We start from the raw sequence: 25,747 nt of genomic DNA, 5'->3' as shown, positions 1-25,747 counted from the left end.
GTTTTTCATATTCATGCTTTGTTGAGAACTTGTTGTGGCCAGTCCCATCTTGATCTCAGGAGGAAAACTCTGCCCTGAAATCTCCTTGGTGGATCCATCTAGGGTTCACAAGGGTGCTTTAGTGTTTCAGTTTAGCAATTTAATGAGAAACCATCCATGCCTTGCCAAGGGCTTCATTCTTAACTGTATTGATATGTATTGTTTTCCTACTATTAATAGAATAAAGTGGTTGTCATTTCAACTTATTTTATGTTCAATGTTTTTGGTAAAATTGGTAATGTTGAATTCATTTTTGCATTTTCAACAACAAAGAACCATTATTTTACCAAATATTTTATTACAAGAAAAGTCATAACTTAGAAGAGTCAGATTGGGAGTATTTAATATCACCAATAATTTATGTTGCTAAAGGCACCAAAAACAAAAGCATTAGTTGTGACCAATCTATAGTCAATTATATTTTACAAATTACAACCATAAGTTGATCATATTTCACTATAATTAACCACGTGAACCGTGGGCAAAATGGTCAAAGCATGGTCAACCATATTCATCATTGTCAACTATGGTCAATAAGGTCAACCATATTCAATATAGCTTGCTAAATTTATCCATGAGCAACTATAGTCAATCATTTTCACCCATGCTCAACCTAGTAAACCATGGTCAATTGCAATCAACCAGAGACAACATGGTGAAACATATTCATGACATAGTCAATTTATAATCTAGCACATACAACTTTAGTTTAAATTAAACAAATATAGACACCCCGTAAACTATTTATTAACCATAATCCACTTTTCTCAATTATAACTTTATCATATTTAATAATAATAAACTTATTGATCATTATTTAACTTTATCATATTTAATAATAATAAACTTATTGATCATTATTTTTTCTTCCACATCTAGCACCATTAATTTTATTTTAGAAAATGGAAAACGAAAATTAAATTAATAACATATTTTAAACACTATTATTTTGCTACAATGTTCCAGATAAATATAATTGTATCAGTAATTTAAGTCATATCAGTAACAATCACCTGTATCGAGCTTTGCATAACCTTTTAGTAACAATGCAATCATTTGGAGATAATATTTGTTTTTTGTTTCTAGTTTCACCATGTATTCTTTTAGTAGGCGGAGGCCACACTGAAGTTAAGTTTCGTGACTGTTGGATTCGCTTCTTAAAATGTTTTTTGCCAACTTTTTTGGTTATTAAATCGGCTTTAGAGCACATCGTTCCTGTAACTGTTGATGTTCTGAGAAAGGCATGTGAAGATTACATTTAATTTGCTTTAAACGGAAAGAAGAGTTCAGAGGTTCTGAGCAATTTTGAACCTTCAACATAAAAACATGACTAAGTTGTTATTTTGTGGTCTTTTCTACAGATTTATGACATATGTAGCATATTGTAGAAGCTTTACGGCTGTGCCATAGATTTAGCAAAAAATGTAGAGATCTGTTGTCTTTTGGAAGGGTTACAACCTCGGTTCTCTTTCAGAAATTCTAAGGTCTTATATATTGTTGGAAGAATCACCGCACCTCTATGGAATCCGTAATTTTCCACACTAGGGACCCTAGTTACTGGTTTGGAATGTTTACCAACACCTGCAGGTTTTGGCGTAACGGAAAATCTCTTCATGGTATTAGAGCAATGTTTACCAACACCTGCGGGTTTTTGTTGAGATTTTCTGTTTTGGAGCAAAATAGGAAAAATCTCAGCTGATGACAACAATAGAAATTCAGTTCCTAGATTAGCTCCATGTTGTTGGGAGGGAGTTAATGCCTCCTATATTTGATGTGAGTGAGTTAATGAGGCTGTTAGATTCTCTATGCTATATAACAGGCAACCATTCGGATGTTTGCTAAGAGGGTGAGAGTTTTGTGAGGATTTCATGATGTAATCTCCAGTTTGAATAATAAAATTGCCGATGCCTATGTTTGGTGGACGTAGCCCAGATTGGTTGGGTGAACCACGTTAAATACTGTGTCATATGTGCTTGATATTCTGTTGTGTGTTTATTTGATTTAGCTGTGCATCTGGGACCAACAATTGGTATCAGAGCTCAAGGTGGAGCGTTGGTTGTGCTGGAGCGCTGAGGGAGTTTGGTTGTTGTTCGAGCGTAGATTGCTGTTCGAGTGGAGCAGAGGTTGCTGTGCGGTGATACCTGAAATACCTGGTGCGTTCGAGTGGAGCAGAGGTTGCTGTGCGCGCTGATACCTGGTGCGTTTACTGTGCGGTGCGCCTGAATGGTATGTCTTAATGCGTGGAGCCTGATTTCTTAAAATATTGCTGGTGCATATTTGTAAATTGCGTGGCGATGAATTCCATTGAAGACACCTGCGTGGATATGGTAGTACATTGAAATCTGCGTGGCTATGTTTTGAAACAAGCGTTGATATATATATATATATATAGATATATGAAACAGCGTGGGCATGGGTATATATATTTCAAATAGCGTTGATATATATATATGCAACAGCGTGGTTATGTTTTTTGTTTTTAAAACAGCATGAATATCCAATGAAAAACGGCGCTGGATATTGCAAAGGAATAGTTATAACCTGCGTTCATATATATAAAAAAACGGCGTGGATATATATATCAGTGTGGATGTATGATACACAACATGAATATATCATATAAAACGACGCATTGCTGTTATCGGATTTTTTGAAAGGGCTGCTGAATTTGCTGCAAATTGGGTTCTTTTTTGAATTGCTTTCATATTGTGAATTGGTATATCAACCATCATCCCCAAAGAAAAACAAATAGTAGAAATCAATTCATAGGACTGAGCTGTGAACATTAATGGTTGGTGTGTGGGTTGATTGCTGGCGCATGGTTGATACTCAGTTTAAACTGTAATTTTGCACAGAAATAAGTTAGTTTTTTTTGTGTGTAAAAGCAAAGGCAGAAAGGCATAGGTAGTTGTTTTTTAATTGCTGGTTAGTTTTGGAGATTATTGTGTTTTTTGATACAAATGGCGAAAACTCAAAGTGCCCGGTTTGAAATTGAGAAATTTAATGGCAAGAATAATTTTGAGATTTGGAAGGTGAAGATGCACGATCTGCTGGTTCAACAAGGTGTGGCGAAAGCACTGTTGGGGAAAAACAAAAGACCTCCTTCCATGACGGAGGATGAATGGGATGAGATGGACGATAGAGCTCTGAGCGCAATTCGGTTATGTCTGGCGGACGATGTTCTGTTCAACATTGTGTCAGAGAAAACCGCCGCAGGCTTGTGGTCGAAGCTTGAGAAGCTCTATATGACGAAATCTTTGACAAATCGGATTCTCCTGAAACGACAGCTTTACGGTTTGCGGATGAAAGAAGGTACCTCAATTGCTGATCACCTGAATGTTTTTAATACCTTATTGGTGCAATTAGACAGTCTAGATGTGAAATTTGATTCAGAGGATAAGGCAATAACTCTATTATGTTCATTGCCCGAATCCTGGGATCACTTTGTTACTTCCATAAGCTTTAGTACATCAGATATCCTTGAGTTTGACGATGTCGTTGGAGCCTTGTTGGCTGAGGACACGAGGAAGAGGTCGAATGCAGACACCTCTACATCAGAGGTAATGATGGCCAGAGGTCGCTCACGAGAGAGACACTCCGGGGGAAAGCATAGCGACTCTCGCTCAAAGTCCAAAGGAAAGTAGCCAAAGGTGAAGTGATGGCATTGTGGCAAGGCTGGACTTCTGAAAAAGGATTGCTGGAAGCGAAAGAAGGCTGCTAAAGAAGGCTCTTCGACAGAAAAGAAGGAAGCCAACACCACATATACAGGTTCAGTATCTGGTTCAGGTATGAGTGATGAGGTATTGCCTGTTAATGTTTCAAAACATGATCAACATTGGTTGTTAGATTCCGGGGCATCTAACCACATGTGTATTCATAAAGATTGGTTTAAAACATATAAATCAATTGATGATGGTGTTGTGTACATGGGTAATGATGTAACATGTAATATTGTGGGAATTGGGAGCATACAACTGCAAATGTTTGATGGGACAACAAAAATATTAACTGATGTGAGGCATGTACTAGATTTAAGGAAAAATTTGATTTCATTAGGAGCACTTGATTCAAATGGATATAAAACTGTAATTCAAGGTGGAGTTATGAAAATCTATAAAGGTATCTTACTAGTGATGAAGGCTAAGAAGGTAGGAAATCTTTTTCAATTAGAAGGTAGAACTGGGTCAGATCATGTGTCGGTGTCTGAACAGGACAGTAGTTCCATTCACTTATGGCATCAAAGATTGGGGCATATGAGTGAAAGAGGATTGAAAATTTTGGCTGACCGCAAGTTACTTCCTAATCTAAGATCTGGAAAGTTAGATTTCTGTAAACATTGCTTGTTTGGAAAACAAAGTAAACAAAAGTTTAAAACAGGCAAACATACTAGTAAAGGGATACTTGATTATATTCATTCAGATGTTTGGGGTCCAGCCCCTGCTGCGTCATATGGTGGCTCGTCATATTTTGTATCGTTTATTGATGACTTTTCTAGAAAAGTGTGGGTCTACATGTTGAAACGGAAGTCTGATGTTTTTACAATTTTCAAGCAGTTTAGAGCATTGGTAGAAAACAGCACTGGTAGAACTATAAAATGTTTAAGAACTGACAATGGTGGTGAGTTTTCCTCCAAGGAGTTTGACAGCTATTGCAAGGATGCAGGGATCGAAAGACATAAGACCACGGTTTATACTCCTCAGCAGAATGGAGTTGCTGAACGCATGAACATGACTCTTCTAGAGAGAGCAAGGTGTATGCTGAGTAACGCCGGGTTGCAAAAGGAGTTGTGGACAGAAGCAGTGGCAACAGCTTGTTATGTGATAAACCGATCTCCATCAACGGCGATAGGCTGCAAGGTTCCGCAAGAGGTATGGAAAGGACACCCTTGTGACTATTCTAAACTCAGAGTGTTTGGCTGTGAAGCATATGCTCTAGTGCCTAAACATCAGCGAACTAAATTAGATCCAAAGTCTAAAAGGTATATCTTTGTTGGGTATGGTGATGGAACAAAGGGATATAGATTGTGGGATCCTACTACCCGCAAAATCATCATCAACAAAGATGTAAAGTTTAATGAATCCTCTCTTGTATAGTTAGATGTAGATAGAAGATTGAAACAAGATGATGTATCTGATTTCCAGTATATTCAGTTTGACAGCATTTCTAATGATAGTCATAACGACCATAGTTCAGATTCTAGTCATGAACAGGTTTCAGAATCAGATTATGAACAGGGTTCAGATGGAGGTCATGAACAGGTCTCAGATGGCGATCATGAAGAAGTTCCTACAGATGATAGACAACCAATTGTGGAAGCACGAGGAACATTCTTAAGGAGGTCTACAAGGATCAAACGCCCTCCAAGAAGGTATGATGATCATGTTACTTCAGTTGCTTTGATCGCTAATGATGATGAACCTTTGTGTTATCAGGAAGCTGTAGAAGGTTCAAATAGTGACAAATGGAAAGCAGCCATGAAGGAAGAAATGATGGCCTTAGGTAAGAATGGCACATGGGATCTGGTTGAACTTCCCAAAGGCAGGAAAATTGTGGGATGTAAGTGGGTGTACAAGCTGAAACGGGGTGTGAATGATACGGAAGACAGGTACAAAGCGAGGCTGGTTGCAAAAGGGTTTTCTCAGAAAGCTGGCATAGACTTTCATGAGATATTTTCACCAGTGGTTAAAATTGTTTCAATTAGAATTGTGTTAGCATTAGTAGCTTTGTTTGATTTAGAGTTGCAGCAATTAGATGTTAAGACTGCATTTCTACATGGAGAGTTAGATGAGGAAATATATATGGAACAACCGGAAGGGTTTGTTCAGCATCACAATGAGAAATTTGTCTGTAGGCTCAAGAAGTCATTATATGGCCTGAAGCAGTCGCCTCGGCAGTGGTATAAGAAGTTTGATTCTTTCATGTTGAGTCAGAAATATGTAAGAAGTGAATATGATCATTGTGTTTACTTTAAGCAGTTAAATAATGGCATGTTCATTATCTTAGTGTTGTATGTTGATGATATGCTTTTAGCAAGCAAAAGCATTGAAGAAATCAACAGGTTGAAGACTCAGATGGCAAGGACGTTTGATATGAAAGATCTAGGAGCAGCAAGACAGATTTTGGGCATGGAGATTTTCAGAGACAGGAGCAATGGTAAGCTATGGCTATCACAACAAAAGTATATTGAGAAAATACTTTTGAGGTTTGGTATGAATAATGTGAAGCCTGTTTCAGTCCCTTTAGCTTCCCATTTTAAGCTTTCTTCGAGTTTATGTCCTAATACAGATGAAGAAAAGGATTATATGTCTCGAATTCCATATGCCAATGTAGTAGGATGTTTGATGTATGCGATGGTGTGTACGCGACCAGATATTTCACATGCAGTTGGGGTTGTCAGCAGGTACATGGCAAATCCGGGTAAAGAACACTGGTCAGCAGTGAAATGGGTGCTTCGGTATTTGAGAGGCACAAGTAGTTATTGTATTTCTTACAATAAGAGTAGTGAATTTGTTTGCGGATATGTTGATTCCGATTTTGCAGGTGATTTGGATAAGAGGAGATCAACTTCAGGGTACGTCTTTACTCTTGCAGGTGGAGCTATAAGCTGGATGTCAAAGCTACAGAATATTGTTGCTTTATCCACTACTGAAGCAGAATACATTGCTGCTTCTCATGCTTGCAAAGAGGCGGTTTGGTTGAAAGGTTTGCTTGGTGAGTTTGGTAGGTTACAGGACAACATCAGGTTACTTTGTGATAGTCAAAGTGCAATACATTTGGCTAAGAATCCGGCCTATCATAGTAAATCAAAGCATATTCCAATTAAGTACCATTTTGTAAGACAGGTTATCACTGAAAGGGGAGTCTCTCTTGAAAAGGTGCATACAAAGGAGAACTGTGCAGACATGTTCACGAAACCAGTTTTGTTGGAGAAGCTACACTGGTGTTTGGCTTCTCTTGGCTTGCAGAAAAGATAAAATAATAATAACAGGGCATCAGGCTAATTGTTGTCAAGGTGGAGATTGTTGAGATTTTCTGTTTTGGAGCAAAATAGGAAAAATCTCAGTTGATGACAACAATAGAAATTCAGTTCCTAGATTAGCTCCAGGTTGTTGGGAGGGAGTTAATGCCTCCTATATTTGATGTGAGTGAGTTAATGAGGCTGTTAGATTCTCTATGCTATATAACAGGCAACCATTCGGATGTTTGCTAAGAGGGTGAGAGTTTTGTGAGGATTTCATGATGTAATCTCCAGTTTAAATAATAAAATTGCTGATGCCTATGTTTGGTGGACGTAGCCCAGATTGGTTGGGTGAACCACGTTAAATACTGTGTCATATGTGCTTGATATTCTGTTGTGTGTTTATTTGATTTAGCTGTGCATCTGGGACCAACAGTTTTGGCGTAACGGAAAACCTCTTCATGGTATCAGAGCTTGGACCCAAGTTCAATTCCCCTGAGTTGCGTTTGAGGGGGGTGTTGGAAGAATCACCACACCTCTATGGAATCCGTAATTTCCACCCTGGGGATCCTAGTCACTGGTTTGGAATGTTTACCAACACCTGGAAGAATCACCGCACCTTTATGGAATCCGTAATTTCCACCCTGGGGATCCTAGTTACTAGTTTGGAATGTTTACCGACACCTGCAAGTTTTGGTGTAACAAAACCTCTTCATGGTATCAGAGCTTGGACCCAGGTTTGATTCCCCTGAGTTGCGTTTGAGGGGGGGTGTTGGAAGAATCACCGCACCTCTATGGAATCCGTAATTTCCACCGTGGGGATCCTAGTTACTGGTTTGGAATGTTTACCAACACTTGCGGGTTTTGGTGTAACGGAAAACCTCTTCATGGTATTAGAGCTTGGACCCAGGTTCGATTCCCTCGAGTTGCGTTTGAGGGCAGGTGTTGGAAGAATCACCGCACCTCTATGGAATCCATAATTTCCACCCTAGGGATCCTAGTCTATGGTTTGGAATGTTTACCTACCAGAGCCTAGGCCCAAGTTCGATTCCCCCGAGTTGCGTTTGAGGGGGGTGTTGGAAGAATCACCGCACCTCTATGGAATCTGTAATTTCCACCCTGGGGATCCTAGTTACTGGTTTGGAATGTTTACCAACACCTGCGGGTTTTGGTGTAACGGAAGACCTCTTCATGGTATAAGACCCTGGACCCAGGTTCAATTCCCCCGAGTTGCATTTGAAGGGGGTTGTTGGAAGAATCGCCGCACCTCTATGGAATCCATAATTTCCACCCTGGGGATCCTAGTTACTAGTTTGGAATGTTTAGCAACACCAGCGGGATTTGGTGTAATGGGAAACTTTTTCATGGTATCAAACTCTGGACCCAGGTTCGATTCTCCCGAGTTGCGTTTGAGGGGGGGTGTAAGGTCCTTGGCTATGGGCGCGTTCGGGCGCCGGGCGAAGTCACCGTGCACGGGCGGGCGCGGGCGCATGGGCGAACGCTGGTTGCATGACCGGTGGGCGGGTCTACACGACAGCAGGTGGGTCTGGACGATGGCGGGTGGGTCTGCACGACGGGCGAGTCGGCACGACGGGCGAGTCGGCACGATGGGCGGGTGAGCGCACACGGGCGGGTGAGCACACATGGCAATGCGTCAAAAGTATGCACACAAATGCGACGATAATGGGGAAACGCTTAAAATAACTAAGTGTTGAACCTCCACTTATATGCGATGGATAATGGAGCAAGGCCGACTTGTAAAAGGATACTTTTGGGCATGTGGCAATGGTTTATGGGGTCGGCCATGGGGCTAGACACCCTCCCAAAACTCACGCAGAGATAGGTATAAGTAAGGAGATCCTTGAGCTCATTTGAACAAAAACGAACTTGGCATCTCTTCTACGCATTGGACAAGGGGTAAAAAGGGCGCAGAAATAGTTGGAGTGCGCATACCTCATGCGCTCCAAGGTGTAAGTGCGCAGATTTACCGGAGGTCATTCGTAGGTCGATCAGAGAGCGGTTTGAGGTGGTATCAGAGCAGGTCTGAAGACTTGGAGAAGTCTTACAGGAAGCTGGTGTTGAAGCGTTGAAACTGATACACACCTGCACTTCGTGACAGGTGGTATCAGAGCCCGATTCAGGGTTGAAGAGGCTCGATGAAACGCTGATACACACCTTGACAGGTGGTATCAGAGCAGCTGATCCGGGTATTGAAGGTTGTATCTGCTACACACCTTCACCGAAGTGAAGGTGGTACTAGAGCAAGGTTTGCTCGTGAAGTTTTGAAGCTGTTGAGCAGGGTTGCTCGTGAACAGGTGCTTGCAGGTGAAGGAAACCGTTTCACACAAGTGGAACAAGGGTTGGTTCTAATTGCAGGTGACTTGGTAAACATGGAGAAGGCTGAAAAAGCAGTAATGGTGGATGAAGATGAATCCAGCCATAATGCAGTTGAAGCGCTCCGGTACGAATTGTTGGAACATATGAGTCGATGGAGTTCTAACTGGGTTGCGATGAGGGCTGAGAACATGAAGATTCGAGAAAGCTGCTCGGAACTAAGAAGAGAACTTGAAGAACTTAGGAGCCAATGCGGAAGTACAACAGATGTTGAACTCAATGAACTTGATGAGGAGATCCAACGGAGTGGTCTTGGTCTTCAAGAGCTCTTTGATGAAAGAGCCCGGTTGAGGAAGGAAAGTGCGAGAGTGGAAGCCGAAATCAAGCAAATTGAGGAAGAAATAAAGAAGAAGCTTCTTGGTAAGAAGGTTGTTGTGATTGAGCAAGAGGAGCTCGCCTTCATTGACAGGTTGGGAACTCACTACCGAGAGCATCTGGAGGATATTCGGAAGTTTAGTTCCATGAACTTGGTCAATGGACACTTGGTTGGTGCACTTGAGCAGAACACGGTGGAAGGAAAGCTTGAAGCAAGTCAAGCTAGGCCAGGGCCGAGTTCCCTAGAAGGACCAAGCAAGGAAGTGAAGTACCTTAAGAGGAATGTCAAGAAGGAGCATGAGCCTATTGACACTTCTGAGGCCGAATTCTTGAAGAAGGTTGCTGATATAAGGTGCAAGACAAAGCCAGCAAAGGAAGATGGTTCCTTGAAGCTAAGTTTTGTGCAGGTGACCGTGAAGGGCAAGAGATTTGCAGCTTTGGTGGATACGGGGGCTACTCATAGCTTCATAAGCAGGAAGGCAGCAAAGTCTTTTGGGAAGAAAGCAAAGATGGAGAGGGAATGGAGTGCTTTCAAAGCAGTCAACTCTACCATTAGAGTTGTTGATGGTGTGTTGAAGGACACTCAGGTGAAAGTAGGATCATGGTTCGGGAAGTTGGACTTGAGAGTTGTGGACATGGATGATCATTCTATGGTGTTGGGGTTGGACTTTATGGAACTTGCACAAGCCATACCAATGGTGAGCCGGGACATTCTCTTGATCACAGCTGGAGGGAAGACCATGATGGTACCGATGAATAGAAGGAGTTGCTTGGGGTATAGACCAAGGATGGCTTCTATGACTTTGTATCCCAAAGATCCGAATGTGAAACATGAGGATGTGGAGCAGAGGGAACTTGGGAGTGTGATTCAAACAACGAAGGAAAGGAAGCTTGTTAACTTCGTTGCAAGAGCTGGAAAGAAGAATGAGGGAAGTGAGGAGAGGACCTCACGAACATGGAGACACTTAGTGGGAGCATCTTCTACTGATGATCTTCACAATGGAGCTACAAGTGAAGGAAGCCCGAGTGCTACTTCAAAGGCAGTGGTTGATGAGGATTATGGAGGTAGAGATCCTGCTAGGATAGTGGACTTTTGCAGATATGCTATGGGCATATATGACTTTCAATTGACAAAGAACAAGCTAGGTGAGCTTGGATGTACATGTGAGGAGGTTGAGGCTGTGCATAGATATTTGAGGACACAACATCAATCTGACACATGGGTGGATGAGAGTCAGGGAGGAAACTTCCTGGCCCTCCTTTATCTATAGACAACCTTGGGGAAAGGTTGGTGTGGAGGCCTTGGCAGGGAGGAACCACATCAGCTTTACAAGGGGCCTTGGAGGAGGCTTCTTTATGACAGGTGCAGACTTGGATGCAGATGACCAAAGGTTGAGATGGGGTCTACATGAATTAGACATCATGGACAACTAAAGTCATGGACATCAGGTTGGCTATATGGAGCATGTTGCAGATAAGATGAGGACTACTTCATGGACCTGAGCATGGTTTACTTATATGGATAGATTCTTGATCGAGTTCAGAATGTGGCAAGATGTTTTGAAAACCGACTGATGGTGGCATGAGAATGTGCATTCTCATGGTTTGAGCGTGACAGTTGGACTGATCACCTGACTAGTTCAAACATGGGGACTAGTAGTGTACAGAGATGTGTTGGCGTTTGTTGGAGTATCATGACAGAGGTTCACATGATGATATATGGATCGAGATGATATCTGATGGAGTACATACCGTAGAGGTGTATACCTTGGTATGGTTGTCTTGGTGGCAGTTGGTCACTAAGATGAAGCATGATGGAGATGGAATTCTACATATGTTGCAGGGATGTTTGCCTTATGTGGAGGAGTTGACATCATGGTTGATGATGATCTTGGTGGAGAGCTACCGGGATGGTATGTTGTCGAGGACGACAACGATTTCAGGTGGAGGAGGATGTAAGGTCCTTGGCTATGGGCGCGTTCGGGCGCCGTGCACGGGCGTACGGGCGGGCGCGGGCGCACGGGTGGGCGCGGGCGCACGGGCGAACGCGAGTTGCATGACCGGCGGGCGGGTCTGCACGACGGCGGGCGAGTCTGCACGATGGCGGGCGGGTCTGCACGACGGGCGGGTCGGCACGACGGGCGGGTGAGCACACACGGCAATGCGACGAAAGTATACACACAAATGCGACGATAATGGGGAAACGCTTAAAATAACTAAGTGTTGAACCTCCACTTATATGCGATGGATAATGGAGCAAGGCCGACTTGTAAAAGGATACTTGTGGGCATGTGGCGATGGTTTATGGGGTCGGCCATGGGGCTAGACACCCTCCCAAAACTCACGCAGAGATAGGTATAAGTAAGGAGAGCCTTGAGCTCATTTTAACAACAACGAACTTGGCATCTCTTCTACGCATTGGACAAGGGGTAAAAAGGGCGCAGAAATAGTTGGAGTGCGCATAGCTCATGCGCTCCAAGGTGTAAGTGCGCAGATTTACCGGAGGTCATTCGTAGGTCGATCAGAGTGCGGTTTGAGGTGGAATCGTGCAGAATCTAAGGGGGAGTCTTAGGTGTCTCGGCTGAGCACCCTCCTACCGTGTAGGTTGGCATTGATGTTGTAAAAGGCTGTTCTATGCCTTGGTTGTAAAATTATTCTAAGTATAGACTTGTAGTTTTGCCAAGTATACTTGATGATGTATTATTGAAGAAACTGTTATAATATATTGTTGGGCAGACTGTTCGGGAGTTGCCCCTCCCTTTATACTTGTTTGCAATTGTTGATGTTCTTGGTTAATTGCATATGGATAATGAATGAGTATGGGCTTCATTAAGTATAAAGGATAAATGCATTTTACTTGGTTGTGAAAAACAAACTAAGTAAGGACAAGTGAATTAGGCGTAGTCCACGAAGGTGAGTATTGGTGAAAAGAAAGCGTTCGGTGGTGTCGCACCTCGCTATAAGCAGTTGGAAGATCACCGCAGGTGTAGGGGCGTGACAGGGGGTGTTGGAAGAATCACAACACCTCTATGGAATCTGTAATTTCCACCCTGGGGATCCTAGTCACCGGTTTGGAACGTTTACCAACACCTGCGGGTTTTGGTGTAACAGAAAACCTCTTCATGGTATCGGAGCTTGGACCCAGGTTTGATTCCCTCGAGTTGCGTTTGAGAGGGGGTGTTGGAAGAATCACTGCACCTCTATGGAATCCGTAATTTCCACCCTGGGGATCCTAGTTACTGGTTTGGAACGTTTACCAACACCTGCGGGTTTTGGTGTAACGGAAAACCTCTTCGTATATTACAAACATGCATTAAGTCTTAAGTTTTCTAACCTCATGGATACTTCAACTGAAACGTGAAGCACGGAACACGGAAGATGCATGTTGTTGTAGAATTACATGTCTGGTTGAAACAGAGTGCCATGCTCTCTTAAAATAAGTGATTTCAAGTAGCAGTACAGCGGAATCATATAACATGTTAAACATCAAAACACTAATTTAGAGTATATTTCACATTATTGAGATTAAAAAAAAAACATAACAATTGATTAGAGGTTATTTTTATTTTAAATTATTGTTATAATTCATTACAAAAATAATTACTATATAAATTAAATGTGTATATTTTAAAAAATATGTAACAACTTTCATAATTAAAGAGATTCACCCCATATTATCATGGAAAATTTTAATTTGTAAATAGTTTGTTACAAATATCTATATGTCAATATGACATTTTTTTAATTAACTAATTTGAGATAAATTAAGTAAAATACTATAACTAATTTGAAGATAAATATGAATACTATTATAACTTTTTAGGTAAGTTAAATCTTTACCATTTATCTAATATCTAATAATTACGGATAATTAAATAAAAAAATTAATGAATTTTTTTCAGAAATAAAGAGGCCTATCAAAGTAGTATAAAAAAAATATACACAGCCAAAACAATTTGCCTTACCACGCCGTACCAAGGGAAGGCAATTACCCACTGTGGTTGTAATAGATGCCAATAGGTTTATTGGTTTATTTTGCATAGCATGTTTTGTTAGGTTTGTTGAGATATCTATCCACTATCGTTTGCAAGAAAGAAAGTTAACCACAGTTTTACCGGGAGTTGATGTTTCGTACGGCAGTTCAGGAATACCAAATACATTTTTAAATCATCATGATTCACGTTACAAAATTTCCTTCCATCCTTTCAATCCCGACAAAACCGGAACAATTTGTTTTCAAAAAAATAATCATCATCATAATACTCATATATATCAGGATCGGAATCACCAAAATCATTTGTGCACTCGGTCATCTGTTGGGGCCAAAGCTGACATGCGTTTAAGGTACGAAATTTCCTCAAAAGTTTCGACACCTTTCACTTCCTCTACTTTAATATTTTTACACCCTCTTATGTCGAGTTTTGCAAGACCACACAACCCTCTTCTCTCAAGCAAGGCCGTCCAAAAGCTCTTTGCATGACTAATATTTATAACAAAAAGGGTGAATATTCATCTCTGATTCACTTCTTTCGTGACTGTTTGACATCAGGGCCGCGATGGTTAATGCGCCTTGCTTGGTGATTTCCTCAACACTTATATTTTTGGGACTTGTATGTGACATCACTGCTTATCTACTCAAAAAGATTGATAAATGGTGGACCTTGGAGTGACACCATGTTATGACGAAGAAGTCGCATCACGTATATATAGTCCAAGTCTTTATGGATAACAGGCAGTCGATGCACCGTTGTAACTTGGATTGGAAGTGAGTGGGTTGTCAGCGGTGGCAACTTGTCTAATTAAAATGGGGAATCGTGGATCCGAAGTTGTTTAATAATTTTTCAGTTTTTAATTAAAAATAATTATAAATATCTCGATCAATTACAACCAAAAGTCACGGCAATCACATGGATGGCTATTCGGGCCTGGAGTATGCCCTAAAACTGCTTCTGCTTGGCTAAGAGCTTGTCTTCCTCGGACGTAAGGAAACAGGTTAACGGCCCAAGACCCAGAGGCATCTGGCAGGAGTGAAAGTCTGCTCCCTTACGGACCACCAGTGGGTTATTTCAGGTGGCGTGGTTTTCCTTGATAACAGTGATGTGTCAACTGACATTCGCGGATAGCAGCCAGAGATGGTTGTCCTCACTGTTGGTTTGACAAACTGAGTTTGATAGGTTTTTCCACCTTTTGAAAAAAAAAAAAAATCACATAGATGGCTATTGGAATCAAGAGGAAGTCGACTCTTCAAAGTGTCAACCAAATCTTGGGATCCAAAATGAATGGATTATTTTCACCTTTTTGAAATCTCCCCCACCAGAATACCAGAATTTGCATGTGCTCGACAATTTCCCTGCATTTGTTTGACAATTTAAGTGAATTTACTTTTTGACTTGAATTATTTAGACCCAAGTCACCTTTTCAACCTAATCATGAAATGCCCCCAATAGAGTTGGACTGACTTAGCGTTCTTGTCAACTACTTTTTTGTTTACATTAGAATTATTTTACTTGATAATTTTATCGACACGACAAACCATAACTATTAGGTTTACTGCTTTATCATTTTACACTATTTTTATCCCGTATAAAAAATGAAAAAAGGTAATGATTCACTATTTTGGTAGTTATTGTTGGTCTTACTTTTTGTTTTAAAACATTATATTTTGTATGTAACATGTACTAACTTCAATGGATACACACTTAAAAAGGTTTTTTAAGAGTATCTTAATTTTTCTATTATATCTAATTTTTTTTTTGCAAGTTGATAAGTATAGAAGCTAAAATAATTTAATATTGGGTGGTATTTATGAATTAAAAATAGATTATATTTTTACAGGGATATGGATTTGATCTTGAGCTCGTAATTTAAGGTACGAATCTTCATTCAAATGCATATTTTGATCGCTTCCCTGGGGACGAGCATCTTTTGATCGCTTCCCTGGGGATGAAGGTGGGAGGGCCTTCTTTCATAAACGTGGTAGTGGGAAGGGAGGTGAGACAAACAACTCATAAACCAAATGGCTTTGAAAGACACATGAATGTCAATTTTGGTCCATCATTGTAAGTAGCTAAAAAAGGAGGGAGAGGGGCGGGAGGGGAGGGGGGGAGAGAAGAAAAAGTCACCCCTAAATCAGTTAATTAATAAGGGAAAGAGGCAAAAGACATTAGATCATGTCTTCCACAGAAATCCAAAACCACATTGTTTAAGATCATCTCAGGAAAGCTGGGGAAGTGATATAGTACATGAAAGACCACACATTAATATGGAAATATATAGGCACTTGGCCATTGAAAAGATTGTTAACAAGGTGGATTCATAAGTATTTTCAATTAAAAGGGGAAATATAATTGAAGTCTGGCTCGAAAGTTTTCATTGTCATTTTCAACAATATCGAAGACATTAAAAGGATGTTTCAGGGAGGATCATACGTGTTAAATTTATTCAGTTTATATATGAAACCTTGGGTTGAGAAATTCAACCCTAATGAGAAAGATTTTAATTTAGCTCTAGTTTGCCCCAGGGTATACTCACGACCACAAGAATCTTCGTACCAAGGCACAATAGAGGGTATAGGTAATGCCACTGGGTATCCATTATGACATTGGAAACAACCAAACTAGTGTGGTATACATCATATGAAAGGTTATGTTTATATCTAGACTTGAATAAACCACTCCCAACAAGTATACAAATAAACTACCAAGATGAAATTTGGGAGTAGCCCATAGACTATGAAAAAATCCCTTTTGGGTAATGAAAATGTCGTGAGTATGGTCATTTGTTCAGAGAATGCCCATTAAAACAAATTAATAGTCCACACCAAATACCCAGACAATGGACAACGAAGGATTCATAAAGGTAACGAATAGGAAGAAAGCAATGAGGAAAGGGCCACAAGATCCAATAACATCAGGAAACAAAGTAGAAAATCATTACAAAATAGTACAACAAGAGAAGGAAGAACAATAAGAAAGTTGGGATGAGAAGAGACTAAGAGAAGATGGTCACCTAAGTGGAAGAAAGAATAAGAAAAAGCATAAGGAAAATGAAGAAGAAAATCCAAGGAAAGAAGCAGCAACATAATATATAATAATGGAGGAAGAGGAATAGGAGGACTTAGAGGAAGATGTTCTTGACACAATGAACTTGCAAACATTAGCTTTGGAATCAGAATCAAAATATCCAATGGAATTATGATGAAAAGACTAGTCCCTGTCACTGGAGACATGACCAATTATAAAGCTATTTGCAAAGCAATGTAAGTTGCAGAGATATTTTGTATTTACCTAGCAACGCCTTTATGAATTTAACTGGATTCCAAATTCTTAGAACATGCCTTTTTTTTCAAATATTGCGTCGTCGATTAATGCCAATTCGTGCATGCAGAAACACTGGATTCTGACACTATTTGCAGCACTAATGGCCTATTTTGTTGTAACAGATACATATACATTGACGAATGTTCAGTAGGAACCTCACAAACACACACCCACACATAATTTAAAAGCATTAGCATATAGACCAAGAGTTTGGAAAGCATATAAAACGAAAATATTTTTCAACTAGTTTCAGTAGGCTTAATAGCCTAAGTCCCCATATCTATAGTTAATGGTGGAATCCAATCAACATAATTGTTACAAGAAACAAGTGAAAAAAATTTCTAGAGGTAATCAGATTGTTGCAATTCTCGAGCATTCGAATCCAGAACCCGGGCATTTGTTGATTAGCTATGTTATCAATATTTGTTGGGAAACAAAGGCTAGTCATCATGTCATATAATAAGAATGGAGCTTCACTGTAGCTACACATAAGTACTACACCATAGAATGTTTGAAACAGAATATGACTAAGGCATTTGTTATTTGTATCTATAGAAAACTCTTGCAAAAACATCCATTTGAAGCCCCATCCATCCTTAAAGTAGTCAATTCTTCATTCAAGGCACAACTCACTGAATTGGAATTTTTCTACTTCTTTGACTGACCAAAAAAAGTGAATCCATTTTTTAGAAGACACATCAATTGGTATTGTATAATACTAATGACATACACCATGTGTATATTATTGGAATAAATGAAAAACAACATTAATTACTTGTATACATAGAGATTTTCCCCTGGATCCCAAAACCATGACTACTAAATTGATTTTTCATTATATTCCTTTCAAATTTACAATACATATATATACATGTTGAAGCATTCATAAACCTCAATCCATTAACCCTAGCTTAGAACATAACCATAGTTCCCTAGACTGTATCTTCAAAATGCCATGGGAAGAAAACCATCATGCCTAAAACCATGTAGAAAATCCTTGCACAAAACTATGGGTAGGTCTGCCCACCATCTTTGGGTCTACCCAACTACTATTAAGTCCGCATATAAAATATTCTTGGGGCACTGCACCGAATGCAATGTGCAATGTGTGGAGCTAGTCATGGAAATACTTTAACACATACCCAACATTTCTTATAACATCAAACTAGTAGATTGTATACCCATAATGAGGATAATATTCATACTCCTCTAAATATAGCTAAAACAATCTATTTTATAAAGCATTGCATCCTTAGGGGGTGCATGGGGCCTTTGCTGGGGGAGAAATACCATACCACCTGAGTTCATATTGGGGGATATCTATTGAGGAAAAAATGACATAATATATTAACTATATATTAGGGAGTAAAGAGCTTTTATATTGGCAGGTATAAAACTGGAGCTCAAAGTTAATGAAAAAATATAAAGGGGTATAAGAAAATGTTAATGAAAAAATGGACACATATAATATCTAATGAAACTAGGGTTTTTTTAATTGGTAATGTGTATTGGGTTCATATTGGTAGGGGGTTAAATAATGTGAATTTTATAAATATTTTCCAATATGTAGTCAAATTAGGGTATTTTTCAGTATGCCACGAACGCACGTGATATGTGATAGGATCATTGAGTGAAGCCCCCATGAGTGGGTGAAGTTCCACCAAGTGGAAGCTCTTCCCATCTCCAAACCCTATCAAGACTACTGCAAGAACAAAACTTTGATTGCATTCTTTTATAGATATGTTTCAAAAAAATCCAATCATATGTTTTGGTACTTACTCTTTTCAATAATGAAAAGAATCCTCAGTCTCCAAGCCATATTGGCCCCATGTTTGTAAAGGCATTTGTAAATGGATTCTTCACAAAATCATTGTATGAACAAGAGCATTCTATTGGTAAGGACATTATAACCGTAGATCCAATAATATATTCTACTATGTATCTTGAATCTATAAATGGCATATGAAAATGACATATGTGCCCATTCTGATTAAGGTATTCAGTAGAAAAATAATTGACTTGATTATGAAACAAAGGAATCATAAATCCAAATTCATTCATAAACAATTGATTGGAACATGATAAAATAGAAGCTTTTCTAAAATATTCTTCCATTGTTTGCTAACAATTCTAAATTTTCTTAGAAATGATAACCAGAGGCAAAGAAAGATGAATTTGAGAATTTCAAACAATAAATAACTCCAAATGGTTGGATTCATGATCATATGATGAAATTCCCTAGCATAAAAATCAATAAAACCATTTTTCTAATAATATTAAATAGAATTATAAGTAATGGAGGTTGATACCATTATTACAATTTTCGACAAGAAATCATATGTACATAATTTATAAGATTATAAGAGTTATTGATCATATTTTATAGATTAAAAGAGCCATATAAAACCATGAAGATGAAGATTAAAAGAATAAAACGAAACAAAGAAATAATAATACATTTATCAAATTAATAAAACCATAAATGTGTGTGTGTGTGTGTGAGAGAGAGAGAGAGAGAGAGAGAGAGATGTGAGGCATAGCAAAGGGAAGAGATAGGAATATAGGAGGAATACATAAGAAAATAGAGAGAAAGGGATAGGGAGAGAGAAAATGATGAAGAGTGGAAATTAGATGGAGGGAAAGAGTAGGGGGCAAAGGAAGAGAGAGAGAAAGAGAGAAAGGGAGAGGACGAAATAGGGAAAGGGTGAGAGAGATAGAAATAGGGAGACATGGGGAGAGATAGAGAGAGAGAGAAAAAAAAAAGGATAGGAAAGGGGAAGAGAGAGGAGGGAAACACATGGATAGCTAGAAAGATAAAGCGATAGGGAAAGAGAGACAAAGCATGTGATGGGGGATAGGGAGAGAAAGGAGAGAGCGAGTGATAGGGGCTAGGGGGAAAGGAGGGGCTTAATGAAGGGGAGAGAGCTCAATATAGGAGAGACATATAATGATAGAGAGAAATATATAAGGAGAGAGAAAAGTATGAAGAGAGAGAGAGAGAGAGAGAGCATGTGTGCATTATATAATGCAAGCACATTCTAAAACATATGTACATCAAATATAATGCATGCTCGTTAATATGGTGCATGTGTGTTAATATAACATCAGTGCATTAGTAACACACACATTAATTTCAAAAAATATTTGGCGAGAACAACTTTTTCAATTATGTGGTGGATGTGGTGGTTGCTTTGGATTTAGGTTCAAATTAACAAACATCTTGATTTGGTATGCATAAATAAAAAACACATCCATTTTTACAACTTCCAAATTTTCAACCATGACTCTGTATGTGATCTATGTATACATTGCTAATGAAACTAAACATATTTATAGAGATTTATAAGTAGATTATACACACACACACACACAAATTAATAATTATTTTTTATGTAATTTTTTGGACATATATCAAATTTATAAAAAAGCATAGGTCTTTTATTTTCGCTATAACTTTTGATTCGTTGACTTATTTTGAAATATGAAAAGAAGCCAAACAAAAACAAATGAATACCTACACATTAAGAGTAAAAATTGTGTATATGTTAAGGCCCTCATAACATATGGACCTCATCATTTTAAGGCTTCACTATGTTTCTTAATTTAAAAAAATTATGGAGTAATAATAATGCACAAGACCTATATGTTATCTATGATAATACAAATTTGTTTCAAAATATTCCATCATTTACATGGAAAACTCAAGGCGTAATCCAAAGATATGCATTATGATTTTTGAGAAAAATAACATACCAATCTTAGGGAAGCACCATTTTTTTAAATTACACCAGTTTTTCATAAATACAAACTACCAGGAAGACAATTTGATTGTTTAGGTTTCATCTTTTTACATGATATCCTAAAACATTGTGTAAGTACCTACACTAAAAAAAATGTGGTCCTATTTTTATTTTTCCACATTTCTATTGCAACTAACATGTCATAGTTGGATAGCATTATTCTATATTAGCTCACAATTTCTTGGAGTTTTTGTGAGGTAAATTTATATTTATGTTAAATTTTTTTAAAATCTCATTAATTTATTTGTTTCTAACTTTTCTTCTTTGACAAAGATGAGAAAAATTAATATTAATTATGCACCCGATCACAACAAGATGGTAAATTTTACATTTTGTTCTAGTAGACAAGATCTTCCAGTAAGAGTGAGAGAGGAAATTTAAAATTTACATCAAACCTACTACTATAGTCATACCAGATGCAAAAACTACTACCACTATATGCCTGCCAGAATTGGTCGCATAAAATAATGCACTTATATTGAGCACGCATAACTTACGAGGGAGGATCAATGGACATCTTATCTAAGGGGCCACCCAGGGAACCACTAGCCATGTTTCAGTTTTCATCTAGAGTTCTATGATACTGCACATCAACAAGATGGTGGAAAATCTAATCCAATTTGCCTTCCAACTGAGTAATCCTAGATTGATATTGTTGGACTTCTTCAGTCATGAAGAGGATGTTGGATGATTGTTGACTAAGTTTTTGATGGAGGGAACTAATCTTTTCATGCCTGTCAATAAGAGGGTGTGAGCAGCGATTGCAGGGGCCAGAACTGTTGAAAGCTCACATCATTTTTTTTCATTGTGTGCATATGACCAAATATGCAAGGACAACAATACACAACAGAAGGAGAAAGAGGATAGTCACAACACTAGAGTAGAAGATCTCTAAAAGCAAGGATGACCACATACCAACTTAAGAGATATCTTTGCTTAAAATGCCAAGATGGATATTTTGTGGATAAAATCGAGGGACCATGCAACTGACCCCATCTGCCTACTTGAGTTATGGATTTAAACATGTAGGGAAACTGAGAACCCTTTCAAGTTAGAATTGGAATCCACTGTTAAAGAAATTAGAGCTCCACAATTTATCTTCTAGCGAATACTAAAAATTAATGTGTTTCGAATTATACCAGTGGTTTGCAATAGGGGAGAAGAAACTTAGATTGAAAAAGAGCCCAAGAATTTTGAACTTGTTCTTATGAAGAGAATAGGTTTGAGGGAGATTCCAGCACTATGTTAGGAAAATCTCAGTACAAGGAATGAAGGACTAGGGAACACTCTAGATATATATAATACCATAGGGACATCAATATGTATCCCGTCGAACTAGTTCTTTCGACATAAGCATGAGATCATCCTTCACGAATGTTTCCCCCTGTAGAGTTATCCCACGCTTTAGGAGGTGACACCATTCTAAGTTTCATAAATTCAACCCATTGATTCGCCATTGGTTCTGTTACAAAGATAGAGGTGAGGGAGAAGAGGGGTCCAGAATCAAGCATCTTCACATGCCATGAATAAATGTTCCCATGGATTTCATTCACCCAGGATGTCACCTTGATCGATATGACCTATGCGCAATGCCACTTGTTGATCATTGAATTATTCTCCATAGCCTGAAGGCATGGGAGGCTTATATCATTCACCTTGACACAACGATTATTTTTTTAAGCCCTTGATTCTAATATTAGAGATGAGACTAGGAATGAGATCACTATCCAACTTAAGGATCCATTAACATTACATTGTCCTTCTTCCATTTGACATGTGAGTTTAGCTTGTATATCAACTTCTTTGTTTTGGCTATGGAGGATATGAAAATAGGCCTTGTGTGAGAGTGACTCCAGAGTGCAAATAATTCTTCGGAGAAGAGTGGAAAGAAGGTTGGTTTTTGGAAGTGATCCCGAAAGGTGTTGAATTGTGATAAGGGAATCCCGAAGATTGACTAAGGAAGACATGCCTCAATCTTCAGCCAACTAATGGTCAAATTAAAGCCCATATAGTTTTGCCAGATTATTTGTTTTTTGACCTAAACCCCAAGTAAACTTTATTTGATCTCCATCAAAATTGAAGACAATCTTCTCCCTCCATCTACCCTTTATTTCTTTCTAAATTATAATCAATTAAAATTAATTTTAGATAATAGGCTTAATATTCAAAATATATATATAACCAAAATAATATATAGAAAAATGTTGAGGGCGGATTAGCATTCAACTGCATGGAATTCTAGGAAACAAGTATGGCGCATAGAGTAATGGGAGATGCAGCATTGAACCTGTCAACATCTACTAGCTATTAAACTACTTTCCAAGTATGTTCGACTGGTCAATAGGGTGGTATGTGCTGTGGAATGTTTCGACTGTATATGCTGGTACTGGCCCTTTCTTGTCTCTGGTGGTTATATCTGGAATTGTCTTCTACAATGTATTGGGGGACATGGGTCTTTGATGATACCCTTCTCATACTTCGTTTGAGGTGTTCTTAAGCTTCTGGTAGTCCCCATTGGGTTCCTTTAGGGTATGAGTAACATGTTTATTCTCAGGTTCATTCAGTCAGAACTCTGTCATATACTGTTGTTATTTGCTCTTGCGGTTTATATACTTTACTGTATCTTCTCTACACACTCCCATCCTCAGTCTAAGCATATAAATGCCTTCCGAGATTGAATCATATAGGGAAGCATGTTCTCTTATCTCTTTTGGGGAGGAATCTTGTCTACATACAAACAATTTCTCCTTGATTTCAACTTTGTTTTCCTTCTGGCTCATTGGTTTTCATTGGCTTTCAGCTCTGGTTCTGGATTGTTTTCCCGGTGCCAGAATCCTGTGCACTTGGTTGATATTAAGTTTTTCGGGGTGGCATGTGGCATAATCTCCCCGCATCGATTTTGTATCGCATGCCATTTATTTCGAGATTCCATCCAAACAATTTTCCATGTGATTTGGGGTCATCGTACTCCGCTCCTTATCTGGCTATTTATTATTATATTTGTACACCACCTTTTTCTGATTTTGGATGTTTAACTGGCAGTGGTCTTTTCTTAGGCTGGATGTGGGCATTATTCCCAGCACGCTTCTCTTTCTCGTAATATGAGATTGTCCCAATCCCTAGATTTGGGTGTGTACATCTGGTACATTCTACCTTATTCTTCTTATCTAGCACTCTGGAATATCCTTTAATTCTGACAAGGTACTTCACTCGTGATTCTCCTTTGTGGAATTGCTTCCCTTTTTGGGGGGTATGGACGTCCTTTACTCCTACACGTCATCCCATGAGGCTTTTATCCGAGCCACCATGGACACTGAGTCACACCTACTTCAATCATCAGGGGTGGAACACTGAGGTGGCATCAGTCCCTGGATGCTTGGCACACTATCCTAGGAGATGCACAGGTGTCAGATGGTAGTCATGCATCCCTTAATCTGCAGGGTGGCAAACATGCAGGTTATGAACGTCGATCCAGGCATCGACAATGTTCTATCAAGACCACCACCCCGTTGTCTGCTTTGTTTTTTGACAATGAAGTTTGGATTGACCATATCTCTAGCTTACAGAAGTGTGCTCTCATCGGCTGGTGGCATTTTACGGATCTTAGTCATTCGAAGATGAGAATTTTGGTGGATAAAAAATGGAAATCCTTACTGGAGTATATTTCAACTACCGTGCGGCTGCTTCAGTTTGGTATAGCTTTCATTTTCTCAACAAGGAGGATTTGGAAAAAATCAAATAAATTCCATGGATAAATGGTAGGAGCTTCTTAGCACTCCACTCCTAGTACATTGGGTTCAACCCGCTCAACAATACGCCGCAAAACAAGCTCATTTGGGTGAAATTGCCCGAGTTGCCTATTGAACTTTGGACAAAGCAAGTTCTTATGGACATCGATAATGCCATTATCAAGTTTGTATATGTTGATCCTCGGTGCTTGGGGGCACCAGATAAGAGAGTCGCTTGGATTTTGATTGAGAAGGAGTACCGGGCTAGCTTTCCGGATCACATTGAATTGCACTGGGGGGAGACTCACTTATCTTAGCAACTGGATTTCTGGGGCGTTCCATTTCGATGTTCAAATTTTCATCATATTGGGCACCTCTTGACTCATTTCCCATGTCAACCGGGTGGTCGTCTTCACGGATGGAACTTTTTTGGCGTGTCATCGAAATCTCAATATGGAGGGGGTCAACTTGGAGCGGCCCAACACTGTGGGGTTGTTGTGCGGCATAACACAGGTATTTTTCATGGCTCATATTCTTATCATTCCATTGTTAATGGTTCCTCGATATATGGCTCCTCGCCCATCACTGTTCCATCATCCCCTTTGTCCTCTATGAAGTCAGACAACCCTGTCCCAACTTGTCCTAACTAGAACATTCGATAATCCACCCCGGGATCCACTTATCCTCATCATGAAATTTTGGCACCTTTGACATCACTTGACGCTCCCTCCACATCTCATATTACCTATGTACCTGCTCCATCACCCTCTCATTTTACTAATCGGGCTAAGGGGTCTAGAAACAGTCTTACTCCACCTAATTCCCCACTTGCTTCCCCCACAAACTCTATCGGTAGTGAATTGGATTTCCTTCTTCAAAGGAAGACTTTGGACTTACACACGCTCACTATCGATAAACCCACTGGCCCTTCATCTCCCCATATAAGCCCTACCTCCGCTGGAAATATTACTTTCCGACGTAAACAGAACCGTAGAACCTGACATTTCCAGGGAAGACCCCCACGTATCCCTCTTAACTCTCCTATTGATCACTTTCTAGTTGACGTACCTATTGATGATAATCCATCCTCACGGGCCCTTGGAGCACAGATGCCTGAATAGGGTTTATCATGACTTTTATTATATCTCTCAACATCAGGGGTTTGGGGGCTACCCCAAAATTTCTGGCCCTCAA

Source organism: Pinus tabuliformis, chromosome 1_1 (genome assembly GCF_031772625.1).
Source record: "Pinus tabuliformis cultivar Carrire ecotype Pingquan chromosome 1_1, CPIR1, whole genome shotgun sequence".
NCBI lineage: Eukaryota > Viridiplantae > Streptophyta > Pinopsida > Pinales > Pinaceae > Pinus > Pinus tabuliformis.
Note: the sequence above shows the minus strand (reverse complement) of the source record.